General features: G+C 39.5%; 1 protein-coding gene across 3 annotated transcripts in view; it reads left to right on the forward strand.

Annotated features, from left to right (window-relative positions):
- SNTG2 (syntrophin gamma 2) overlaps nt 1-16,954 on the forward strand; it is a 206,709-nt gene that overhangs the window by 48,033 nt on the left and 141,722 nt on the right. The window contains exon 1 of one of the 3 annotated variants that reach the window (XM_084791714.1): nt 12,930-12,977. The exons of the other annotated variants lie outside the window; for them this stretch is intronic. The gene's annotated coding sequence lies outside the window, so the exon portion shown is untranslated. Of the gene's footprint in view, nt 1-12,929; nt 12,978-16,954 lie in introns of those variants that run through there. 3 annotated transcript variants of the gene reach the window in all.

A 16,954-nucleotide genomic window follows, 5' to 3' on the forward strand; every position in this document is an offset into this window, starting at 1 on the left:
ATCCATTTTTAAATTGGATTATTTGGTTTGGTGGTGTTTAATTTCTTGAGTTCTTTATATATTTTGGATATTAGCCTTCTGTCAGATGTGGGGTTGGTGAAGATCTTTTCCTAGTCTGTAGGCTGTCGCTTTGTTCTGCTGACAGTGTCCTTTGCCTCATAGAAGCTTTTCCGTTTCATGAGGTCCCATTTACTAATTGTTGATCTGATCTTAAAGCCTGAGCTGTTGGCGTTCTGTTCAGGAAGTTGTCTCCTTTGCCAATGAGTTCAAGGTTCTTCCCACTTTTTCTTCAAACAGATTTAGTGTGTCTGGCTTTATGGTGATATCTTCAATTTGCTGGGACTTTAATTTTGTGTAGGGTGATAAGTAAGAGTCTATTTGCACTTTTCTACATGTAGACATCCTGTTAGACCAGCACCATTTGTTGAAGATTCTGTCTTTTTTTCCATTGTATGGATTTGGTTTCTTTGTCAAAAATAAAATATTCATAGTTGTGTGGGCTTATTTATGGGTCTCAGATTTGGTTCCATTGAGCAACCAGCCTATTTATATGCCATTTTTTTGATTACTAGTGCTCTATAGTACAGCTTGAGATCTGGGATAGAGATTCCTCCGGAGCATCTTTTATTGTATAGGATTCTTCCAGATATTTGGGGTTTTCTGTTTTTCAATATGAAGCTGAGAATTGATCTTTCAAGGTTGTAAAGAATTGTGTAGGTATTTTGATGGAAATTGCATTGAATCTGTAGATTGCTTTTGGTAAGATGGCTATTTTTGCTATGTTGTTCCTTCTGATCCACAAGCATGGGAGGTCTTTCTATCTGCTGATATTTTCTTCAATTTCTATCTTCATAGGCTTGAATTTTTTTTCATATAATTCTTTCACTTGCTTGGTTACAGTTATACCTAGATACTTTATATTATTTGTGGCTATGTGAAGCATGTTGTTTCCCTAATTCCTTTCTCAGCCTGTTTGTGCTTTGTATACAGGAAGGCTACTGGTTTTTGTTTGTTTGTTTGCTTTTGGGGATGGGTTTTTTTTTTAGTTAAATTTTTATCCAATCACTTTGCTGAAGGTATTTGTCAGCTCTAGGAGTTCCTTGGTAGAATTTTTGGGGTCACTTATGTATACTATTATACCGTCCATGAATAGTAATCCTTTGACTTCTTTCCTTCTGATTTGTATCTCCTTGATCTCCTTTAGTTGTCTTATTGCTTTAGCTAGAACGTCAAGTACTATATTGAGGAGATATAGAGAGAGTAGACAGCATTTGATTTTAGTGTAATTGACCTGAGTTTCTCTCCATTTACTTTTACGTTGGCTATAGGTCAACGTTGGCTTTACTATGTTTAGATATGTGCCTTGTATCCCAGATATCCCTAAGACTTTTAACATGAATGGGTGTTGGATATTGTCAAATGCTTTTTCAGCATATGGAAATTTTTCTTTCAATTTGTTTATATGGTGGTTGACATTGATGCCTGAGATGAAGTCTGAAATTCTCTTTCTTTATTACGTCTTTGTGTGTCTTAGATATCAACTGACTGTGGCTTTATAGAATGAGTTTGGTAATGATCCTTGAAGGAGTATTGGTATTGGTATTAGTTCTTCTTTGAAAGTCTTGTAGAATTCTGCACTGAATCCAACTGGCCCTGGGCTTTTTTTTTTTTTTTTTTTGGTTGGAAGTCTTCTCATGACTGCTTATATTTCCTTAGGTGATATAGAACTATTTAATTTGTTTACCTGATCTTGCTTCAATTTTGATAAGTGGAATTTATCAAGAAAATTGTCCATGTCATTTAAATTTTCAAAATTTGTGCCATATAGGCTTTGAAGTAAGACCTAATGATTCTTTGGATTTCCATGGTATCTGTGATTATATCTTCCTTTTCATTTATGATTTTGTTGATTTGGATATTCTCCCTTTGCCTTGTAGTTAGTTTGGCTAAGGATTAATTTATCTATTGATTTTCTCATAGAACCAGCTCTTGGTTTCATCGATTCTTTCAATTGTTTTCTTTGTTTCTAATTTATTGATTGTAGCCCTGAGTTTGGTTATTTCCAGCCTTCTACTCCTCTTAAGTGTGTCTGCTTCTTTTTTTTCCCCTAGGGCTTTCAGGTGTTCCGTTAAGTTGCTTGTATGAGATGTCTCCATTTCTTCATGAGGGTGCTTACTGCTATGAACTTCCCTCTTAACACTGCTTTCATTGTGTCCCATAGGTTTGGGTATGTTATGCCTTCATTTTCATTGAATTCTAGGAAGGTTTTAATTTCTGTCTTTATTTCATTCCTGTCCCAGTTGTCATTGAATAGAGCATTGTTCAGTTTCCGTGTGTGTGTGTGTGTGTGTGTGTGTGTGTGTGTGTGTGTGTGTTATTTCTACTGTTGTTTGAAGTTCAGCTTTAGTCCATGATGGTCTGATAAGATACAGGGCATTATTTCATTTTTCTTGTATCTGTTGAGGCTTGTTTTGTGACCAATGATATGGTCAACTTTGGAGAAGGTTTCATGAAGTTTTGAGAAGAAGGTATATTATTTTGTGTTTGAGTGAAAAGTTCTGTAGATGTCTGTTAGGTCCATTTGATTCATGACATCTGTTTTTCAATATTTCTCAATTTAGTTTGTGCCTCAGTGTTCTGTCCATTCATGAGTGGGATGTTGAAGTCTCCCACTATTAATATGTGGGGTTGAATGTGTGATTTAAACTTTAGTAATGTTTCTTTTATGAATGTGGGTATTCCTGTGTTTGGGGTATAGATGTTGATGATGGAGATGTTATATTGGTGGAATTTTCCTTTGAAGAGTATGAAGTGTTCTTCCTGATCTCTTTTGATTAATTTTAATTGAAAATCTATTTTATTAGGTATTAGGATGGCTAGTTCAATCTGGCTCTTGGGTCTGTTTGCTTGGGAAACCCTTTCCCAGCCTTTTACTCTCAGGTAATGTCTATCTTTATGGCTGAGGTGTGTTTTTTGTATGCAACAGAATGATGTATCCTGTTTACATAACCATTCTCTTATTCTGTATCTTTTTATTGGAGCATTGAGACCATTAATGGTCATATATAATAATAATAATCAGTGACTGTTAGAAACTTTTATTTTGGTTTTGGTTGCAGAGCTGTGTTTGTGTGCTTGTCTACTTTTGATTTTGCTGTAGCAAAGTTGTTTGTATCATGTATTTTTTGTGGTATAGTTAACCTACTTGGGTAGGAGTTTTCCTTTTAGTATCTTGTGTAGTACTGGGTTTGAGTATAGATATTATTTAAAATTGATTCTCTAGAGGAATATCTTGTTTTCTCTATCTATAATGATTGAAAATTTTGCTGGGTATAGTAGTCTGGACTGTCATCTGTCCAGATGACAGGGGTTTTTAAGACATCTGCCTAGCCTTTCTGGTTTTTTTGGTCTCTGCTAAGAAGTCGGGTGTAATTCTAATAGGTTTCCCATTATATGTTACTTGGCCTTTCCCCCTTGCAGCTTTTAATATTTTTCTTTGTTTTGTATATTTAGTGTTTTGATTATTATGTGGTGGGAGGATTTTCTTCTCTGGTCTAGTTTATTTGGTATTCTGTAGGCCTCTTGTATGTTTATAGGCATCTCTTTCCTGAGATTGGGGAAATTTTCTTCTATGATTTTGTTGAAAATATTTTCTGGACCTTGGAACTTGGAATCTTCTCTTTCTTTGAGTCCTACAATTCTTAGGTTTTGTGTTTTCATGGTGTCCTTGATTTCTTGGATGTAGCAGGGCAGGAATTTTTTAGATTTAACATGTTATTTGATGGTTGCATCAAAGTCTTCCATTGTATCTTCCACACCTGAGATTCTTTCCTCCAACTCTTGCATTCTGTTGATGCTTACCTCTGAAGTTCTTCTTTTCTTCTGTAAGTTCTCTCTTTCCAGGATTTCCCCAGTTTGTGCTTTTATTATTGTTTCCATTTCTATCCTCAGCCCATGAACCATTTTACTGAATTCCTTCACCTGATTGTTTGCATTTTCCTGAATTTCTTCCAGTGATTTTTTTTTTTTTTCATTTCTTCTCTATAGGCCTCTGTCATGGCCTCTCTAAAGGCCTCCGTCTGTTTTTGGCTGGTTCTCCTTGTATTTCTTTACATATTTTACTTGTTTCCTACTTTGTCATCTTAGTAATGAAATGTTTAAGGTCATTTTCTATATTTGAATTGTGTTAGGGTCTCCAGGGCTAATTGCTTTGCAATAACTGGGCTCTGGAGATGCCATATTATTTTGGCTTTTGCTGTTTGTATTTTTACACTGGTCTTTAGCCATCTGGCTGTCTCTGGCATTGTGTGGTAGTTTCTGGTGTCCTTCACTGACCATTGAGAGCAGCCCCTCAGGAGTACAGAGACCCTCCTCTGGAGAAATGGAAGCCCAGAATTGGCCATATTGTTACTGGCTTTCTTGCTCCTAGGTCAATATGGTCCCACTGCCCAGCAACTGTACTCAGGCAATGTGTTGAGACCCTGTGCTCATTGAGTTGGGGAGCCCGTGGATGGATAAGAAGGGTTCCATTCCTCCATGGGAAGGGCTGAGTTACCCTGACCATCTCCGCCACCCAGTTGTGAATGTGGGCACCTAAGGTAGGAGCTATGTGTCTCTTTCCCTAAACATAACTACTTCACAGGAAGCTCTGAGGTTGGGGCTACAGATGTGGTACCTAGAAGTCTCCAATCAGTGATAGTTGGTTCCTGTGGTTGGAATTGCACCTCCCAGGTACTGGAAGGCCTGAGGTTGAGGCCCTGTGAGCAGGAGCCCCAGAATTTTCCCCAGGTTTTAACCAAGTGTCCTGGGTTGGGCACAAGATTTTCCCACACTGTGGGCTCCTGTCTCACCTGGGAAAAATATCCATTTGGAATTTGGGGGTCTGCCAAAGGCCTGTTGGTCTGTTCTCAGTATTGTTCTTCTCTTTAGTTAAGGTGCATACTGGATACCACAATCTTGGATCTCTGTAAAGCATTTTCTCAATTGTTAATTGATATAGATAGCCCAGTTTGTGTGTGCAGTGCTTTTCCTAGGAAGGTGGGCCTGGGCTATATTAGAAATCTAGCTGTGCACATTGATCCAGTGAACATCATCCCTCAATGGCTAGTGCTCCAAGTTCTTGCCTTGACTTTCTGCCCCAACTTTCCTCAATAATGGATTAGAACCCTTTATTCCCATAAGTTGTTATTGGACATTGTGATTATCACAGGAACAGAAAGGAAACATGCACACTGATGCAGGAACTTTTTTTTACATGTCGTATTTATGAGGCTCTAAAATCTATTTTAAAAAAGACCAATTCAGGAGAAGTGTATATGTGTGTGTGTGTGGGGGGGTAATCTATCCCTTCCTATTCTTGTAGCAATTTCTTTTATTGAACAGAATTTCTCTATTTCAATGTAGAGTAATTTATCAATGTCTAAATTACAATTTAGAACATATTTTGTGATACTTAAGGATTTTTAAAATTTTTGTTTTACATGCTTTGTTGTAGTGCCTTTCCTAGTTGACTGCGAGGTCAAGCTACACTTGATTTTATGTGCCGTGCTTTCATTTTTTCATCAGTTGCAAATATGTTAACAATTTTTCTTTCCACACTTCACTGCAATGGCTGTCTTAGCACAGTGAAGAGGTCACACATATGTAGATCCTTTCGAGGTTCTATTATTTTCTCTGTCCATTCTGGCTGTGTCCTTTCAACAAATTCTTCCTTTGAAAAATTGTCCTAGGTTTACAGTAGTTCTTGATCATATAACTCTTAAGGTTTTTTTTTTTCTTCAACATTTCCTTGACTACTGCTGGCCTTTTCAATTTAAAATTTGTAGTCACTTTGTTGATTTTAAAAAATAAATTCTTAGATTGTAATTTCTGTTGTTTAATGTATAACTTAATTTGGAGAGAATTAAGAACTTGGACATATTAATTCACCTAACCCATAGGCCTGAACTATACTTTTATACAAATCTTCTGGTAGACTCACAATAATGGCAACATTTATTGTTGTTGCACATTTTTGTCTTTTTATCTCACGATTATTTATTATTCATATGTTGTAATGTACTTTTAAGTACCGGCACAATATACCACTACATGGTGACTTACTTCCAATGATGAATTGGTATTCTGTCTTTATTCTGTGAAGAGATACTTTAAGATGCTTAATCATATCATCTGCAAAGCACACCAGCTTTATTTCTCATTCATAATGAGTATGCATATGCCTTTTGTGTATTTTTCTTTTATTATACTGACTGGGAGCTCACTATGAGCCTTCTCAGAAGGCTCCTTTGTCCCTGAAAGACCATGCAAGCTCCTTCCAGTTAAGTTTTGTGGGACGATGAGTGATGGCTGTTCATCAAGATTAAGAACCCTGTAAATTATCTGACTATTCAATGACCTTGTACTCATGCCTTTAGGTATCAGGCTGGTCTCTGACCACCCTGCGAGGCACATGAGATGGTGCCTGTGATATCATCAGTATCCTCAGCTTCTACCCAGGACCAAGCTCTTTCCTGCCAGTTTGTTTCTGTCAGTGTCTGGGGCTGTCACGTTATAAATGCAGCCTCCCTAACAGGCAGTGGGGACCTAAGGGACCACGTGTAGGAGTTGCTCCAGGACACACACCACGGGAAGACACAGCTGCGAATGGCCCCAGCACAGACATTCTATTATCTGGCTGGGTACCTGTTATATGGCATTGGCTACACTAATTTTTAAACAGATTTATGTTTTGCTTCCATTTCTCTAAAAAAACACTACTCTTTTGGTGTAGAAGTGGGGATCTTTTCCTTGGGTTTTTGCAAAGGGTGATTGGTACATGATTTTATACATGAAGTTATATGCTGTTAGAACATCCTCTTTTTTTTTTTACTTTGTCCCCAGCTGAGGCTAATAGAGGTTCATGGTGTTTCCTAGTCTCCTGTCTTCCTTCCAGAAATGTTTGGAGGATTTCCTAATAATGGTATAGGGCCCTGGATTTTACTGTGTGAAAGGATTATAATAGTGACCCTTTAGCCAGATGGAGGAACATTAGTATTTTTATTGCAGGCTTCAGAAGACTTTGGCTCTGGGCACTGGATGCTATTGTTCTGTGAAAGCACTTGGCAGCTATTGTAATCCTTGAAGGAGCTTGCTTCCAAATCTAGGAAGCCAGAACAACCAGGGCATTTGCACCAATCAAGAACCTTCATGCAAATGAGAACTATGTTTGAGCCAACCACAGGCCTTCTGCTGCACGCCCACCCCCACCCCAGGGAAGTGCTTCCTCCTCTGGCTTGAGTGAAAAATGGCTACAGGCTCATCCAGAGTCCACCTAGGCTTGTGATGGCAAAAAGTCAAGCAGGAGCTGTTTCCACTCTTTTGTAACTGGTCCTGTGCCTTCAGGAACCAGAGTTGTGCTTCAGCATCAAGCTTCCTAGAGGCATCCAGGAGTGCCTAAAGCAGGCAGTACTTCGGTGAGAATGCTACTGCTTGGCTGACAGGCCTACACTAGGGCAGCCAGGCACCAGGGGAGGGTCTAACAGCTGTAACCCAGGGAGTGAACTCACCCTGGCCTGCAACACTTTAGTTTATTTAAAAGAAGAACACTGTAAAAGAGTGCTTCCAATAAAGGCTACTATCCAGAGTGACATAGCAGCACTTAACAGTGCTCTTAAGATGTTTAACTTCTGCCCCAGCCCCCCTAGGGAGAGATAGGTCTCAGGAATTTTGAAAATGTTTGCATATAGTACAAAATTCTACATGTGTCAATGAGTTGAAACTTGAAAAGAATCAGGAATATCAAATGTACCACCTATTAAATATGAAAAGCCTTCTCATTTTATTGTTCCTTTACTCCTACAGTTCACTTGCTCCAGAAAGATGTAATATAGTGTGTCACTGTTAGTGTCCCACGTCCACCCTTTTGGTCTCACCTTGCCCTTCTTGTGGGCACATCTTTGATCTTATATTTCCTGGTATGTCTATGGGCATTACCAATCCTTTATTTTGGAAATAGCAATTATAAGCTGGTTCATCCCTTCTTGCTTTTTATTTCTGTCCTCTTCTCTGTATTTTCATCTTTGTTTCACTTGTGTTAGGCACTTAGCTAACCCAGCGTGCCCTGGCTCTGATCATGCTATCCTGTGGCTTAGTAATGTTCTGCTGTGGCTCTTCTCCCAATTATTCTTGCGTGTTTCTCATCTTCCTTACACTCCCCCCCTGTTTCGTTCCTGAGTTGTCAGTTCATCTTTTAGGCTTTTTATTTTTATAGTTTATCCTCTCCCGAGGAATACCTACCTGTAATTTTTCTGGAGATCTTCGGGGTTATTCGCCTGCTGCCGAGGATGTATTGGATTCTTCCAGGGTCTAGCATTTTTTCATTCCAGCATTCCAACATGGCTGGAGTACTGAGGATAAATGTCATTTTGACTGAGTTTTGAGAAAGCAAATCTCTGCTGCTGTTTTTGTCCCTCTTTCTGACAGTACATAGATTCAATCCTAAAGGTCTTATGGTGCTGATAAGCGTTTGCCATCAGAGCCAGCCTGAGCCCTGCTGTTTCAGACAGCAGTTCTGTGAACTTCTAAAGGCAGGCATTGCTGTGAGTCCTAATGCATAGGAAGAATTAACCCACCCCTGGAGTAGTGGAGACATCTTTCCCAAGACAAGTAGGTAACAGTGTCTCATGGTCTCTGGGTTACACAGAGTATTTTATTGATTATTCAGAGAGGCATGTTTTTAGGTGAAGAGTATAAATAAGGAAAGCAAAGAGGGTAAAACTGAATTAGGTGATTGTGAGAATACAAAAGACGTCAGAGAAAGGCCGTAGACTCTGCTCCAGATGAGAATCTTTGCATTGTCTTCTTCTTTCAATATTCTCCTTTGAGGGCAGCACTTTTATTTTGAGGTTAACTGTTTGGTTGGTTGGTTTTGGTTTTTTCGCCACTTTAAAATGTGGCCCAATACCTATGTTCTTTAGTTAAGTTTGTTGTGTATTCAGACACACCTGTCCATGACTGTTACTTTTCTTCCAGTTGGACTTGGCATGGTTCTTCGTGACTTGTGAGCTAGAGAATTTCATTCTAGAAAGTGTGTAGAATCATACATCCACTCCAGGCTGCTTGTCTAGGGTCTCAAGTCTTCCCCAAGGACTGGCTCAGGAGCAACTGAGTTTGCAATGGCAGTAATGGAGGATCCTTCTACACAGTGGATATCACAAGGTCCAGACTTGGGCAGCATTTGTGACATGTTGGTGAGGTTTAGAACTAGGTCTAGAGGAAAGCTCGCATATTTTCATGGTCCCGGGATCATAACAGATCCTCTTTGTTTTCTAGACTTTCTGGTTTTACTTGTATTTCTCCACAGGACAGTGGATTGTTTTTATTTAAAATCTTCCCTTTCCTCCCTCTGAACCTTCCATTTACTTCTCGTATCCCTCCTTTCTCTCTTTAAAATGTATGGCCTGTTTTTACTTTGTTGTTGCTGCAGCTGCTGCTGGTCATGGTGGTGGTGGTGGTGTGCATGCGTGCGTGCGTGCGTGCGTGCGTGCGTGCGTGCGTGTGTGTGTGTGTGTGTGTGATTGTGTGTGATTGTGTGTGATTTTAGGGATACCTATTTGATATTGGATAACCAATGGTACACTCTTCCTTAGGAAACACTATCTTTCCTGCTCTCAGCTTTCATTAGTTGCTTGTTTTCTGTTTGGTTGATTGGTTGTTGGTTGATTGGGGTTTTTGTTTTGTTTTATTTTGTTTTTTCCTTCGGGTTTTGTCTACAGTTGAGGACCATGAATTTTCTTTGCCCATTTTAGCATGCCTGTGGGTGTTCAGCCTGTTCAGCTCATGTTTAGGAGGGCATTTTGCCTAGACTTTATGGATGTATCTTCTGACATTCCTAGGAAATACAGTCTTATAAAAAATTAAAAAATCCTCTGGCTCTTACAATCTTTCTACCCCATTTTCTGCAATGATCCCTGGGCCTTAGTTGACAGGAATTGTACTGTAGATGTATCCTTTGGGACTGGGAGTCACAACTCTGAAGTTGTAGATTTCTGTAATGACCTCAGGCTGTTGCAAAGAGAAGTCTCCTTGATGAGGGGCGAGGATCACACTTTGATGTAGGAATAAGAACAAACACTTAGAATGAAATTAAAGTTTATGTTGGCTTTGTAAAATGGTGATTGTAGGTCCCTTTCCGAGATCCATGGCCCAGTTGGCTAGGTCTCCAGCACTAAGCATGATTTCCCTTGTGTTAATCAGGTCTTAAGTCCAATTAAAGAGATAGATGAGCTAGATAGTTAGCAGTCATCCTAATTGTTATTTGTACTTCTAACCTCATACTTCACGGTAGCTCCACTCTGGTGTCCACAGAGCTGGGCCCTTTTTAAACCCGGGAAAAGTGATGCCATTTTCATGGCTCTGCAGTTACTTTGAACACTGCTCGTTGTGAACAGAATTCAAAGAAAGCTCCATGTGTACAGAATATGTCTCTATCACCTACCCTGGGCCTGGGACAGATAAGTGAGTGTTGCTGCTGGAGCAGCCGAAGGCAGACAGATGATATTAGAGTATTTTCATCTCTAGATACATTCTGGAAAGTACAAAAAAAGAGATGTATCTGAAAATAATCACTAATGTAATGAATGAACTTGAATCAGATGCACTTGACTCATTCCAAGAAGGAAGGACAGAAAGTCACTGATGGAGCCCTTCTTACCCAGGATGTGCTTAACTCAAAAACTCAGGTACTGGACAACCAATGGCCACCCAGAATCCATCTGAGACCCTGGCTCTTGAGCTCCTTGTCTCACATGATGATAATTAAAGCCTGGACACACACAGGAGCAAAGTGAGATTAAACTTTTTAAATCAAGAAAAGTGAGAGGAACTCCCAGGAGGATGAAGGCCCACGAGAGGGAGAACCCATTGCACTGCTTGTTTATGGGGCCAAGATAATGCCTACTGAGGCTGGCTAACTCTCTGGGGATACTGAGTTTGAGTATATTGGGGTATGTATGCCCATACCCTATGCCTGTTTCCAAGGAGGTGATCAGAGCTGTTCATGTGCTGGTCACCCAAATCAGTGAGTAGTCACATGCTGAAGCCCCCCCATCCCCCTTCTTTGACTTGTTACCTACTTGTGGTTCTTGTCAGCCCCATGGGCATTGCCAGTCACCAACATTGCTGGTGGTGTGCTCAGTCTCCAAGCTTGGGTTTGTCTTCCTGGCTGTTAATTAAAATACTGTCTCCTTGACCTCACATTTGCATGCCAAGTTAGCGTCCCATATTCCTTTATTGACTATAGAGAGTTAACTCCTGTCAAAAGGAAGAAGAAAACAGAAGATGCCAGCAGGAAGCAAGGACCAACCATGGTATGTGTAAAGCAAATAATACCAGGTATTGCCTTAAAAGGCCTTGAAAAGAATGACTCCTATTAAAATTCGAGTACTTAACTCTGTGGTGTTTATAAGAAACATACTTCACAGAAAGACAAAACAAAAGGCATTCTGGGTAAAAACCAAGCATGAGAACCATTCCTGCAATTTCATGCAGATGATGCAGGGAGTAGGAAGGAGGTCGCTAAGGGAAACTTGCAAACAAGACCTATCTCTCCGGGAGTTTAATATAAAACCTTAGTAACCCGGTTACCTTAGTAACCTGGAAAAACTCCTTTTTTTTCCTGGGCTGAGAACAGTTCAGTCTCACAGAAGGGTGCTGTGTGCCTTCACCACCTATCCACTGGGAGGTGGGAGCCAGATCACCCCCTCCACAACCCCTTACACAGCCCCACTCCTGTCTGGGTCACTGACCCAGCGATGGTTCAAACACCCAAAGGGGAGGCCATTCACAGTTCTGTTGAAACAAGATATAAATTGGCCTTGTCCCCAGCCTCAGTGGGGTACAATGTCCCCAGAGATGTGCCAGCATCACCTATGCAGTCATTTCATGATGCCACCCAGGGAATCAGTCTTCTCCTGTCAAACAGGGAGTGCTGTTTGCTCAATAGTTACCTTCCACGAGACGCTTCATCTTGCGTGTGCTTGCTTGATATAGATTCGTGTAGTTTTAAAAGTTCAAATTATCTGCAAAGAAAATATTTTTATCTCTAAGTTTAGCAGCAGTTTCCAAATCATGAAGCTTAATATATATTTCATATTATTCTCAGATGTGCGTATTTCAATGTCTTTAGACAAATCTTAGTCTGTGTATTGAGGATATTTCACATGAAGTTATGTGATACAACTAGTAAGACGGTTACTAGAGTGAAGCGAGCTGATAGTCCCACCATTTCATAGATTAATTCATATGCTTTGTAGGAAGATGGAATTTACTCACTCAACAGAAATCTCAAAAGCATGCTGTTGTAACCACAGTCTCCGTGCTGGCCCTTACCTGCCCAGTCTGCCTTGTCTTCTGACCTGCGTTGCCACAGTTCCTATTTCCCACTTCTTATAATTTCTAATTTTCTTTCTGAGTTTGATTTATTTATTTTTGAGATTCCACACATAAATGTGACTGTGCCACGTTTGTATTTCTGCATGTACTTAATAAAATTTAGCACAATGTCTCCCTCCTTATTAAGTTTCAACACTTTTCAGGTATATATGCATATAACCTGATTATTTTGCCCATTCATCCATTGATAGTGACAGTTTTTTTTTTACATTTTGAGACAGATGCTTTTATGAGCATGGGGGTGCAGCTGTCACTATGGTGGTGGTGGGGTTGGGTGACATGGCCCATATGTTTTTAGTTTTTCTAAGACACTCACATACTTTTTTCCAGAATGACTATACCAGCTATATTCTCACACTCTTGACTTTTTTTTTTTTTTTTTTACTTTTCAGTCTTGGGCATTGAACTTAGCTAGAGTTTTGGGCATCCTAGGCAAATGCCCTACCACTGGACTACATCCTCTGCCCTCTCTCTTGACTTTCGTCATAGGTGTCTGACTGAGCGAGAAGCGACATTTCACCCTGATTTTAACTTAAGTTCCCCAGGTAAATAATGCTGAGCATCTTTCTACATACTTCTTGGTACTTTGCATCCTCTTCGGAGGGAACATTTACTCAGGATCTTTGCTTTGTATTTAGTCCGTTTGTTTGTTTTTAGTGATTAAGATGTATGATTTGTTTGTGTATTTCATGTTATCTCCTTATCAGTTATATGTCTTGCATTGTTTCTAAGTCTGTATGCAACTTCTCTTTTTATTGTTTCCTTTTGGCTATAGAATATTTTCAGTTTACTATAATCACATTTATTATTGTTGTTATTATTATTAATTACTGCTATTTTATTACTTTTGCTGTTACAGCCTGAGGTTTTTTTGGGTGATAGTCCCTCCAAAAATCATTGCCAGGTCAGTGTCAAGGGGCAGTCAGTTCCTGGCTATAAACTCTGATTTCGTTTCCCAACAGTGGATGCTGTTAGTGGAAGCATTTTCATTAATGTTCATATTGTTGAGGGAATGTCCTTCTATGTCCACGCTGCTGATATTTTTAAAAATCAAGGATGCTGAATTAGAGAATACTTTATCTGTATCGACCAAGATGAGTATGTGGCTTTAAACTTTTTTGCCATTTTGATATAGTACATTGATTTATATCTTGTATGCCAGGGATGCGTCCTACTTGGCAACCATACATACTATTTCTACTTTATTACTGAGTTTGATTTGCTGGTGTTTTGTGGAGGGCATATGCTTCAGTGTTGAATATGCATGTAGTTTTCTTGTGGTGTCTTTGTCACTCTTTGGTGTGAGGGGACACTAGCGTCATAGAGTCTGTTTACAAGTGTTTGCTCCAGCCCTGTATTTTGAGAGTTTGGGAATGCTGACATTAATTCATCTTTGAAAGTTTGATGGGATTCAGCTGAGAAGCCATCTGTTCTCGGGCTTTCCTTTGTTGGGGGCTTTTAATTACTGTGTCAATATTCTGTTTACTATTGCTCTGTTCCCGGTTCCCATTCATGCCCAATTAAGTCATATAAAGCGATATTATTCTAGGAGTTTCCTCACTTCCTCTAGGATATCCAACTTGTTGGCATGTGCTTGTTCTTAGCCCCATGCTGGTGTTTTTATTTTTGTGGCATGTGGTGTGATGTCTCCACTTTCATCCATCGTCAGCTTATCACTATGTCATGAGTTCTTGATGGTTCAATCTTCCCTGTGCTGCTAAAGCAAACATTTGTGCTTTTCACTCAATATTTGCACATCTCTCATTTTCTCCTCAGTCTATATAAAGGCTTTTTTAATTTTTTAAGAAAACTAAAATTGAGTCTTAGATTTATTGATTTTTTTCCTTGTGAATTTTATAATTTCTATTTTAATTATTTGTTCTGTGCTTCATTCTTTATATAACCTTCGGGTTTGGTTTGTCTCTTTCCTATATTATTGGAGCATAATTTAAAGATTTATGTTGTTTTTTTCTTTTTAATATAGATATTTATTGCTGTGAAAGCAGCTCTTAAAACTGTTTTTTGGTGGATCAGTGAGGTGGCTCAGTGGGTTTGGTTGATATCCCTGGTAGGCCTACCCTTTCCTGAAGGAAAATGGAGGAGGAATGGGTTGGGCAGGGAGTGGAAAGGGCTTGGAGGAGACAACAGAGGGGAAACTGCAATTGAGGTGTGAAGTAAGAGAAAAGAAAAGGCACCTAACACACCCTGCTGACCTAAGTTTGATTCCTGGAACCCAAGTAAAGGTTGAAGAATAGAACTTACTCCTCAAACTTGTCCTCTGGGATACACATGTACCATAACATGCATGTGTAAATCCACATGCACACTGATATGATATGATATGGTATACTTGTAGACGTATCCTTTACTAGCCCATCTACTTGTTGTCTTGGAGGCTTACTGCCTCCTTTCACTAACCTAGGCCTAGGCCTGGAAGCTTCTAGCCTCCATACAATCTTATCTAGGCCTAGAATATTTTAGCCTCTGAAACTCATTGCTGAATAATCTCACCCTTTCTTGTTCTTTCTGAACTCTGGCTGGCTGGTCCAACTCAGCTGTTCCGGCTCAAACTCCTCTCCAAGCTAGCTGATTCAACCTGGCTTCTCTCTCAGCCTCTAACTGAATTGCTTTGCTTGACCTCAGACTAACTCTATCAGTCTGTTCTATTCTTCTGGCTCCTTCCCATTCTCTGGCTCATTCTGCTTTCACTGGTGTCTTAGCTTGTTCTTTCTTTCCCCTGTCTGTAAAACTCTCCTGGTACAACTGCCTCTGAATTCCATGAACTGAACTGTCATGAACTCAACTCTACTACACCGCCTCTCAACTCACTGACTCAGCTGAACTGACTAGAACACAGAGATCTGCATGCCTCTGTCTCCTGTGTGCTGGCATTAAAATGTGTGTACCACCAAGCCTAAACCTAAGCTTTTCTTTACCTGGCTTGCTCTATACCAGGGGGCCTTGACTCAGAGATTTGCTTGCCTCTGTCTCCTGGGATTAAAGTGTGCCTATATTCCATCTGGGTCACACAGACCTAAAAGGTCTTTGGATATGATCTCTTCCTAGAGATCATGTTCTGAATTAATATTCCTCTGAAAATGATGTGATATAATGATATTATATGATAATAATGTGGTCTGGGCTATACCCTGTAGTTTCTGATTTGCTGTTTATCCCTTGTTTTTTGTCTCTTCTTTATATAGTGGATTTTTGCATTAATTAGTTAAATTTACAATGATTTTGAAGTCACTGTTGGAATGACCTTCAAATTATTCATAAATTTCAGTCTTCTCAAGGTCACTGATGAGAAGTTTAGCTTGTGCTGAGAAATTCAACTTCTATTTGATTTGATATTACCAGTTACTGAAAAATAAATCCTATAGGTTATAAAAATGCTTAAATTAAATTACGTATATGAACAGTCTTGTATTATATATTGTATAGTGGTCAATGGCTAAGTTGCAGGAATAATGTTTTTATTATAATACTAAATAAAAACAACTTCATCTGTTGAACAGCTGATCGATATGTCAGTGCTAACACAAGGCACTTCATCCTGTATGCCCAGTGTTTTTGAAATATATTTTGCTTTTTACTCATTATTTGAACATTCCTTCCATTTACTTTTCACACACACACATACACACACACACACACACACACACACACACACACACATGTTGATTTGTATATGTGTGTATAGTTTATGTATGTTTGTGCTTGTGTATATAAAAAAAATCAGAAGTCAACCTTTGGTGTCACTCCTCAGATATTACCCACACTGTTTTTGAGACAGAGTCTATCACTGGGATCTGGGACTCTCCAAGTAGTTTAGTCTGGTTGGCCAATAAGCTTTAGCAAGCCAACTGTCTCTCCTTCCTAGGTGCTGGGATTACAAGTACTTGCTACCATGCCCAACTTTTACTTGAATGGTAGGGGGGTCAAATGTTGTTTTAGCTTAATTGATGAGCTCCAAGTCAGTGAAAGGCCCTGTCTCAAAAAGAGGTGGGAAAAACACCCAAAGCTGTGCTGTGGCCTCTACATGCACTCACACATGTATGTGTGCCCACAGAGATGCTAATATGCATACATACATGTATACACACATAAGATAAAAACCAATTTATCATGTCAAATTTTAGCAATATGGCCAGGGCTGTTATGTCCTCATAAGGACTGTGCCGTGCTGTGAGGCACGGAGATGTTTGTGCCTCACAGTGAGCACGTCAGTGTCCTAAACTACTGCATGCCTTAGTCCTGAATAGTGACACACAGATTGATCTCTGCAACAAAACTGCCACTTTATTGTAAGCTGAATGCTGTGTTGATACAAAACACAGCTCTCACCTCAAGGGGAACAAGAGATCGTTTATTTTAGAGCCAAACATGAGTGATGATGGCCCAGGAACACATACTCAGCTTGTCCCAAATACCATGCCCCAATGTGGTAACAGTTTCCTAATGTCTTTATAGTAACAGAACAAAAGAACATTATAAATCAAGGCAGTTTTGAAACACACTA

This window comes from Acomys minous (assembly GCF_964271855.1).
Source record: "Acomys minous genome assembly, chromosome: 8".
NCBI lineage: Eukaryota > Metazoa > Chordata > Mammalia > Rodentia > Muridae > Acomys > Acomys minous.